Here is a 9,294-nt window from a genome sequence, read left to right as displayed (position 1 = left end):
CTTGCAAATCGCTTAAGTCAATATGGTGCATATTCTGGCATAATACACGAACAAGGAACGAAGTCGTACAAGTATAATCATATGCAAGAGGAAATGCTTCATAAAGGAAGCCCCCAAATAAACGGGGTATTTGACTTTGTGCGTCACAAACAAAGTTTGGACAAGGAAATTTTTTACAAGCAACTTTTTTCCAAAAAAGTATAATGCTTGGTCGAACTGAACACAAGTTAAAAATTTAAAACTTTGAGCATGAAGGCAACTTAGCTGGTTAATGTGTTCGGTATTGATGACGTGGCCCGAGCTTGATGCGGGACAAGGTTCCATCCCCCAAGCCGGTCCCAAGGTGGCGGAGCAAAGAGCTTGGCACTCCGAAGTGGTAACATAGCATGGTCAATGCTGGCCGGCAGAGTGATGTCGAAGTCCCTGGCATGGGGTAATGAAGTGTCGACAAAGCCTCCCGTCCAGCCGAGGTGACGTGGTATGTCAGTACGCCGAGTTGACGATACTGCCCAACCCGGATCATTTTCCTGTGCACAAAAAATAGTGCAAACCGGAGATAATAGTAATAATAATAATTAAAAAAATTGTTGGATAATAAATAATTTATGCAAAGTGAGTAATAAAAGAAATATGGCCTGGCGCCGAAGTCAATGTCGACGCAGGGCGTCGGCGTGATGCGGTAAAGACGTGGCAAAGCCTGAATTCACAGGTCGGTCCGTGTTCTGGATGAGGCGTTCGCCGGACCATGTACGGAAACTAGGATTAATAGCACCTGGTTTATTTATTGTAGCAATCTGAAGAAAGGGGATTCCGAAAATTGGGACTTGATCCGCACACCCATTACCTGATGGGCGATAAAGTGACAGTATGGCGATGCTGGCAAAGGTTGGCTCGCCGAGGCAAAGCCCTCGGTCCACCTAACGTGGCGGAGCTGGTCGGCTAGTGACGCCGAAGTCTCCGGAGTAGGTTGATGAAGAGATGGCGAAGCCCCAGGTCCAGCCGAGATGTCGAAGCCTCGATGTCAGCCGATGAGTCGAAGTAGGTCGGCGTGATGGACACCAGCTTGAAGAAGCAATAGTGCGGCCCTGCCGATGCAGGTCGTGATGTGGTTGGTGCCAGCTTGATGAAGTGACCGTGCGGCGATGCCGGTATGCCCGCTCTGTGTAATCCATGGGGCGGCGATGTTGGTGATGATTTATCCTTCATGATGCCGGACTCTTGTTCGGCTTGCCGAGATAATGATCCGAAGAAGTTGAGCTGGGCTCAACAAAGTGACGACGTGTCTAGCGCAGGTCGGCAGCCTTGGAGCAATATTGCCGGACTGGTTTGACACCAGCATGATGATGAAGATGACCTTAGGAGAGGCTTAAAAATTTACGGGCACGTGTTTAAAAACAACGCACAATACCCTAGAAGAGAATTCCTCTAAAAAGGTTGTCCAATATACCATTCATTAAGAAACATGAATTTGGGTCAGATCCGTATTCACGCTGAAAACGGATCCGAAAATTGGTCCACTCATCGGAAGGTTCCCGGAGTTTGAACCGTCGGATCGAGCTGAAATTAGGAGGGGTGGTAGATATGGGAATTCCGCAGTAGATGAACGGTTAGATCTTCCAAAGGACATCCGAGCTGGGCTATGGAGACCACACCCTAAACTCGTCCAGATTCCCGTCCAGATTTGACAAGGCTCCGGTATATCGTAGATTGTCGGAGATTCCTCCATCGGAACTTGACGAAATTTTGCATGGCTGTTGTAGACGTAATTCCGCACTATTCCACCGAAGCAATCGTCAAACCGATGCTCTAGGAGGTGGTGACGGCGAATACAAGTTCACTGTCCATAAAAACAGCACGGCCGCCCGAGGGCAATGTTGACATTGAGCCCTCGATCTCCATGGATGACTCCTCTATGATCATGATAGAGATCGGAGTTGATGTTGAAGAAGGCCCTCGTCCGAACATGACGATCGGAGATGGAGCATGGTCCTCGGTCGAGCCAAGGTGACCAGTCGAGCCGGCGACGAAGATGCCGGTGTCGCAGTTGACCTGTGGGCGAGCCATTGATCCTTTTGCCGATCACACAGTGGAACTCTCAATGAAAGCACCAATGTCGGTGTCAAAACCGGCGGATCTTGGGTAGGGGGTCCCGAACTGTGCGTCTAAGATGGATGGTAACAGGAGGCAGGGGACACGATGTTTTACCCAGGTTCGGGCCCTCTTGATGGAGGTAAAACCCTACATCCTGCTTGGTTTATTCTTGATGATATGAGTATTACAAGAGTTGATATACCACGAGATCGTAGAGGCTAAAACCCTAGAAGCTAGCCTATGGTATGATTGTTGTATATGATCTATCGACTAGCCTGGCCTCGGTTTATATAATGCACCAGAGGCCTTGGATAACAAGAGTCCTAGCCGAATACGCCGGTGGGGAGGAGTCCTTGTCTTGATCACCAAGTCTTGTGGAATCTTCCATGTATGCGGCAGTTGTCTGAACTGGCCCATGAATATACGGCCATGGGGGTCCTCGGCCCAATCTAACAGATCGGGAGATGACATGGTGAGTACCCCTACTCCAGGACACCGTCAAGAGGGAAAAACAAAGATAACTTGGGATGGTTGAAACAAACACCGTTGAGAGAATTTAGAATTGATCTTGCGGATGTTAACAATGATCGAATCCACTTGAAGAGAAGCACGCCGGTTGAAAAGGATTGACATGACAATCTTGATTATCATGAAGGATTAGTATTCACATAGAAATTTGAGAACACCGCTTAGGAAAGGTATGGAATCCACATTTGACTTTGAAGCAACTCGAATACCACAACTCAAAAGAAAACAAAGGATTTGGCTTGTAGAATAAGCCGAAACAAACATATGATAGACCCCAAATCATGTCATGTGTCTGTTGAAAAGATATTCTAAGAGCTACTTGAATTCCCACTTATAAAGTCCCGAAACTTTTTGGTTATGCAATCAGGTGTTAGGGATACAGGGGAAGCATAATATCTCACCCAAACTAACAATCCCTACATCCAGTTGTATCCATCCTTCAACACATAACCAAGAAATCTTCGGAAATAATGTACCTCAACCTTTGAAAAGCATCCTTTATACGATTTATGGAAATACTCCTGAACTCCCGCCCTAGTACTAGGTGGCGTCGAGGTTATGTCACCAACAACTACATAAAAGAGATTTTCGATGTCGGCGAAACTCAGGTATTCCAGAACTGCAATGATACAATTGTGACGACAACACCTCAGAGCTCAACTCCCCGGGACACTGCCACAACCCTTAAATGTCAGGAGGCACCAAGAACAATGTTCTCGTCACAAGAATATTGGAACAATTCCAAGATACCCGCGTAATCCTAAATTTTGTTTTGTGAAATTTGAGGAGAGGGAAGTCAAAACTTCTACGTCAGGAGGCCTCAAAAGAGCGACGAAGGGACTAAGAAGTAAAAAGAATCCTACTCTCCGATATATATAATCCAAAGACTCAAAACATTTTGTTCTAGACTCAACAACATTAGCGATTCGATCAGGAAGGGGGCTCCTAAGTTGGGGATGGCTCTGATTACCGACTTGTAACACCCACAATGCGGCTATATCTCCCACGTGTCGGGGCACGACATAGAGGCATAGCCGCATGGTAGGCTTGTCGCAGGAGGTGTAATCTTCACACATCCCATGTACTGAATTAGAAAGGAATAAAGAGTTGGCTTACAATCGCCACTTCACAAAATACATAAATAATTCATACATCATCCAAAGTACAATCAAAGGTTCGACTACAGAACCAAACTAAAGGAAGATAACCCAAAATGCTAGATCCTCGATCGTCCCAACTGGGCTCCACTACTGATCAACAGGAAACGAAACAAAACAACGACTAAGATCTTCATCGAGCTCCCACTTGAGCGCGGTTGCGTCACCTGCACTAGTATCATCGGCACCTGCAACTGTTTGGAAGTACCTGTGAGTCACGAGGACTCAGCAATCTCACACCCACGAGATCAAGACTATTTAAGCTTATGGGTAGGATAGGGTAATGAGGTGGAGCGGCAGCAAGCACTAAGCATATATGGTGGCTAACATACGCAAATAAGAGCGAGAAGAGAAGCAACGCAACGTTCGAGAAGCTAGAAGTGATCCTGAAACTACTTACGTTCAAGCATAACACAAGAACCGTGTTCACTTCCCGGACTCCGCCGAAAAGAGACCATCACGGCTGCACACACGGTTGATGTATTTTAATTAAGTCAAGTCTCAAGTTCTCTACAACCGAACATTAACAAATTCCCATCTGCCACAGGCACGACTCTCGATAGTTAATAACGTCTAGGGGTGTCCCAACATAGCCCATCCCAAGCTCTCACAGTAACGAAGGATACTACTTCTCCCGAAAAGACCGGATCAGTCTCGGAATCCCGGTTACAAGACATTTCGACAATGGTAAAACAAGACCAGCAAAGCCACCCGATGTGTTGAAAATCCCGATAGGAGTCGCACGTATCTCATTGTCAGGGCAACACCGGATGAGACTAGCTACGAGTAAAACCAGCCCTCAAGTTTCCCCGAGGTGGCCCCGCAGGCAGCTCGGTTTGGACCAACACTTAGAGAAGCACTGGCCCGAAGGGGTTAAAGTAAAGATGACCCTCGGGCTCGCGAAAACCCAAGGGAAAGGTATAGGTTGTTTGGCAAATGTAAAACCAAGGTTGGGCCTTGCTGGAGGAGATTTATTCAAAGCAAACTGTCAAGGGGTTCCCATAACACCCAACCACATAAGGAACGCAAAATCAAGGAACATAACACCGGTATGACGGAAACTAGGGGCGGCAAGAGTGGAACCATACACCAGGCATAAGGCCGAGCATTCCACCCTTTACCAAGTATATAGATGCATTAATTAAATAAGAGACTAGGAAATGTGCCCGTGCGTTGCAACGGGAGAAACAAATCTTGTCATGTGCCTAGCCGTGACCCATTTGCATTCCCGCTTCTCCTATTCACTATCGTCTCCAATGATAATCATGTTTTCCACTTATTCACAATGAAAGTATCCAATCCGAAGGCAATGAGCTAGATCATTATGCTCTGAACGCCGCTTCGTGAACACCTTCCTGCACCGACTTATAATTTTGCGGACATATGAATTATGATGATGGTGGGCGTCATCTTTATCTCATATTTACTTGATGCATGCACGATCCCGCATTGTATGCAATTGTTCTTTTCTTACGGTGCACAATATATGATAGAGAGAATTACTGTTGGATAATTTTGAATGAAATAACAAAGGCCTTACGTGATGAAGCACAATATATGATAGAGAGAATTACTATTGGATAATTTTGAATGAAATAACAAAGGCCTTACGTGATGAAGCTTGATGCCAACGGTTGGCAATTCATTAAAAACTCCACAAATGCTTTCATACAACTTCTTCGCCCTATCCAAATCATAAAATATGCACATCCGACCGCACTCTGGTACTAACAGAACACATCATGCAAGGTTAAAAATCAGGCTGTGGACACATCATAGAGACTTAAAAAAACTTAAACTGAGAAAAACACTTTTAAAAGGCCATTCAAAATACTGAAACAGTGGTGTTATCACAACCTATATAGGTAGCCTCCATACGGTGCAAGCCTTGGTGTCGATATCTCCAAGCTTGCGTCCTTCTAGCTTTAGATCCTACCTCTAACAAATAAACATGTTAATTAGTTCCACCAATAAGCAACCCGTGCCTTGCAACGGGTATAAAATAAATTTCATCGTTTCTGTCGTACTCGAGTGTTTACCTAGTGCACTACTAACTCCAAATCTGTCTGGATCAGAATAAAGATATATATTCGCTTCAAGTAATGTCGTGAGATAGATATATTTGCTCCTGATAGACTTCAATTTTACAGAGATGATTACTGGTTTGAGTAATTAGTCTGTGAATATATTCAAAAGAAAATGATCATGCTCATAATTAGGCGTGGCACTACGGAGAAACACAAAGCAACTTGAAGTCTTAGCTCAAATTAGTTACCCCTAAAAAAAGGTTACCCAAAAAAAGAAGGCTCGAAAGTGCATGTCAGCCATACGTTTGAATGCACGTAATGATCAGGGAACTTGAGTACCTCTCGGGTGTCTTACAAGTTTCCTAGTATGATTCTCTTGATGTGCAGTTTGTGTATGCACATGTTCAGCAATGCATGGATCCAGCCGATTACCATGTCCATAGTTTACGTGCATGGATTATGACCAGTGATTCCCTAATTGCTCCTTCTTCTTCCAGTTCCACAAGCTCACTCGATCTCAATGGCATTCCTGCTAGCTCAAGATTCGCGTGGTCTGGTGCAACTCTGACCTGGTGGACCAGACCTTGCCCAGTGGACTGTTGCTTCTTCGTGTTGTCATGCCGCCGTCGGCCATAGCTCACTGCACATGCACAACCACTGCCGCTACCCTCTCTACAGCTCGTGCACTGCAGCCGCGCCCGCTACACGTCGGCATCACAACCACCGCCATGCCCATGCTCGAACTGCAGCTTTGCCACCGCATTGGCTGCACGTCTGTCTTGGCTTCGTCTACTCGTCCGTGTCACCATAGCCGGCGCCATGTGCGTCGCTGCGGACAAGCTGGAAATTAAAGTCGTGCCCATTGTGCTCTGTCCCAACACCATTTGCTGGCGCTGACAGGAACACGCCGTGCACATTCAGTGCCAAGACATCTCGCCGGTGCACGGCCGTCTATGCAGATCTGAACACGGCTGGGGAGAAGCCAGCGGTTGGTGGTGCCATACGCCGTCATACGCCATTCGTCCTTTTCTGGACCGAGCAACCATCCTCATGATATGGGCTGGCAAACACAAAATAGACATACGGGCCGACAGCTTGGTTTTGTTTGGCAACTGAAAATAGAGATGGGCTGGCCGGGCTGGCTACTTTACTTAGTTGTAAAGTTTCCATTACACGTACATCCAGGTTTCCTTTGGTCTGACGTATGACTGACTATAATGTCGCTATAGTTATCCATTGGGGCATGAAATTTGGCAGGCGGCCTACCTACAACAAAACAAGACCGCACACCAACTCTCACCCCATTCTGAGAACATTTTCTCGCTACTTATAAAATACTATTTCGGAGGTGACGCGAACACGTGCATGTGTGTCTGGGCTCAGAACGGACAACGGGCGGAACTGAGGAAACCTGGACGGATGCAAGTTTTGAAAACATGTAGATGCAATGCACATGATGACATGGCAAAATGCAACACGCAAGCAAATGACAAGGAAACAATAGCCAATAAGTGGAAGACACCTGGCGCGTCGGTCTCGGGGCATTACACAGTTGCTTCGTCTTCTTCGGGACAGCCTCAGTAGGGTAGATTGTGCCTTTGTTGTCTGGGTCTTCAACTGCTGCATCCTTGTAGGCACGCTCGAGAGTGCACACATCATCTTTCTCCTCACAAGCGATCGCGATGACGCCGTGGTTCCCCGGCATCTTAAGGACGTTGTAGCCATGGTGGATCACCGCCATGAACTTGGCCAGGGCTGGATACCCAAGGATGGCATTATACGTAAGGCGGATGTGGGCGACAACGAAGTTGATGAGCTTGGTGTGGTAGTTGTCGCGTTGGCCGAAGGTGACGGGGAGGCAGATAGGCCCTATCGGAGTAGTGGAGCCGTCAGTCAATCCTGAGAAGGGCTTAGTGGGCTGCAGCTGATCATATGGCACTTGGAGGCGGTCGAACGTCTCGATGGAAAGAACATTGAGTCCCGCACCGCTGTTAATTACGGTCTTGGTGACAAGGACATTTCTGATGACGAGTGAACAGAGCAACGGGAGGGCGCCAGCCGTCGCCGCGCACTTGAGCTGATCGGACAAGCTAAATGTGATCGTGCACTTGGACCACGTGAGCGGGCGCGTGGCCTCGAGCCTGGGGAGGGCCGCGTTCACCTCACGAGCAAACTACTTGAAGATGCGTTGGGAGGCTAGGGCCTGAGCACCTCCCAAGATGTAGGCGATCGCATGAGGATCCAGGAAGCCCCCAGCCCCTTTGTCCTAGTGGTGGTCGTCTTTCCTTCTTGGTGGTGGTGGCAGTAGAGGGAGGTCAGCATTGCCGTGAGGACGGTCCCCATGAGTCTGGTCTCTCGAGGCGTCCTCGCGCGGTTGGCCTTGCCAGCAGTCCTTGCGAGGTTGGTCGCACCACTCCTGGCGGGGCCGCGGTCGTCCCAATGTCCTCCACTTCTGCCTCCTCCGTGGTCGTAGCCTCAGTCGTTTCGTTGGGGCCGTCGACCGAAACACCGTCGTGGATGGCCCTGAGCTCCTGACAGTCGTTCATGTTGTGTCTATGTATGTTGTGGAAGACGCAGAATGGACGATTGCCCTTGGATGACTCTGGATGGTTGCAGCCGCGCTTCATTTCCGGTTCAGCCGCGAGCACGACAGCCCCCTTGCGCTTCACGTCCTTGGCCTTGACCTTCTTTTCTTCTGTGTTAGCCGCTTGGAGTTCAAGGAGGGAGAGGTGCCCCTCCTCAGCTCTCACGCACTAGGTTGCCATGTTGAACATCTCCAGAACCGTGCATAGGTCCTCGGGGATGGCAAGCTCCTCCTTCATCTCAACATCATGGATGCTATCGGAGAATGCCGAGATGATGGCTTCGTCCGAAACCTTGGGGATCTTGGGGAGAATGCTATTGAAGCACTGGATGTACTTCTGCAGGGTCTCCCTTGGCTGTTGCTTGATGCGTCGTAGGTCACCCGCTGCAGGCGGGCAGTCGGGAGTGCCCTGGAAGTTGGCGATGCAACGCTCATGCATCTCGCCCCAGGAGGAGATCGATCCCGCGGGCAGATTCAGGAGCCACAACCGCGCGCCATCCTTGAGGGCCATGGGAAACCAGTTCACCATGGCCTTTTCATCGCCGTTGGCCGCCTCAATGCTCAGCTCGTAGAGCTGCAGGAACTCCGTAGGGTCGGGGTTGCCTTCGTAGCGTGGAGGTAGGTTGGGCTTGAACTTTCCTGGCCAGATGACGCCGCGTAGCTCAGGGGTGAAGGCGCGGCAGCCCGCTGTGGTCATCGGAGCCTGTCATGGAGGTGGAGCCTGATCTTGGTGCTCACGCGCCACCACTGCAGGTGGCGCGCGCATCATGACGTGGCGGTGGAGGGAGCACTGGAACACCTACTTGTGGCCGTTGGACCTACCGACAGCTTTTTCTTCATGCACGGGCGCCCTTTGTGGTAGGTCACGACGTGGGGCCACGCGTCTGGGACCAAGGGCGACGTCCAG

This window comes from Triticum dicoccoides, chromosome 6A, assembly GCF_002162155.2.
Source record: "Triticum dicoccoides isolate Atlit2015 ecotype Zavitan chromosome 6A, WEW_v2.0, whole genome shotgun sequence".
NCBI classification, from domain to species: domain Eukaryota; kingdom Viridiplantae; phylum Streptophyta; class Magnoliopsida; order Poales; family Poaceae; genus Triticum; species Triticum dicoccoides.
This window is presented reverse-complemented; position numbering follows the sequence as displayed.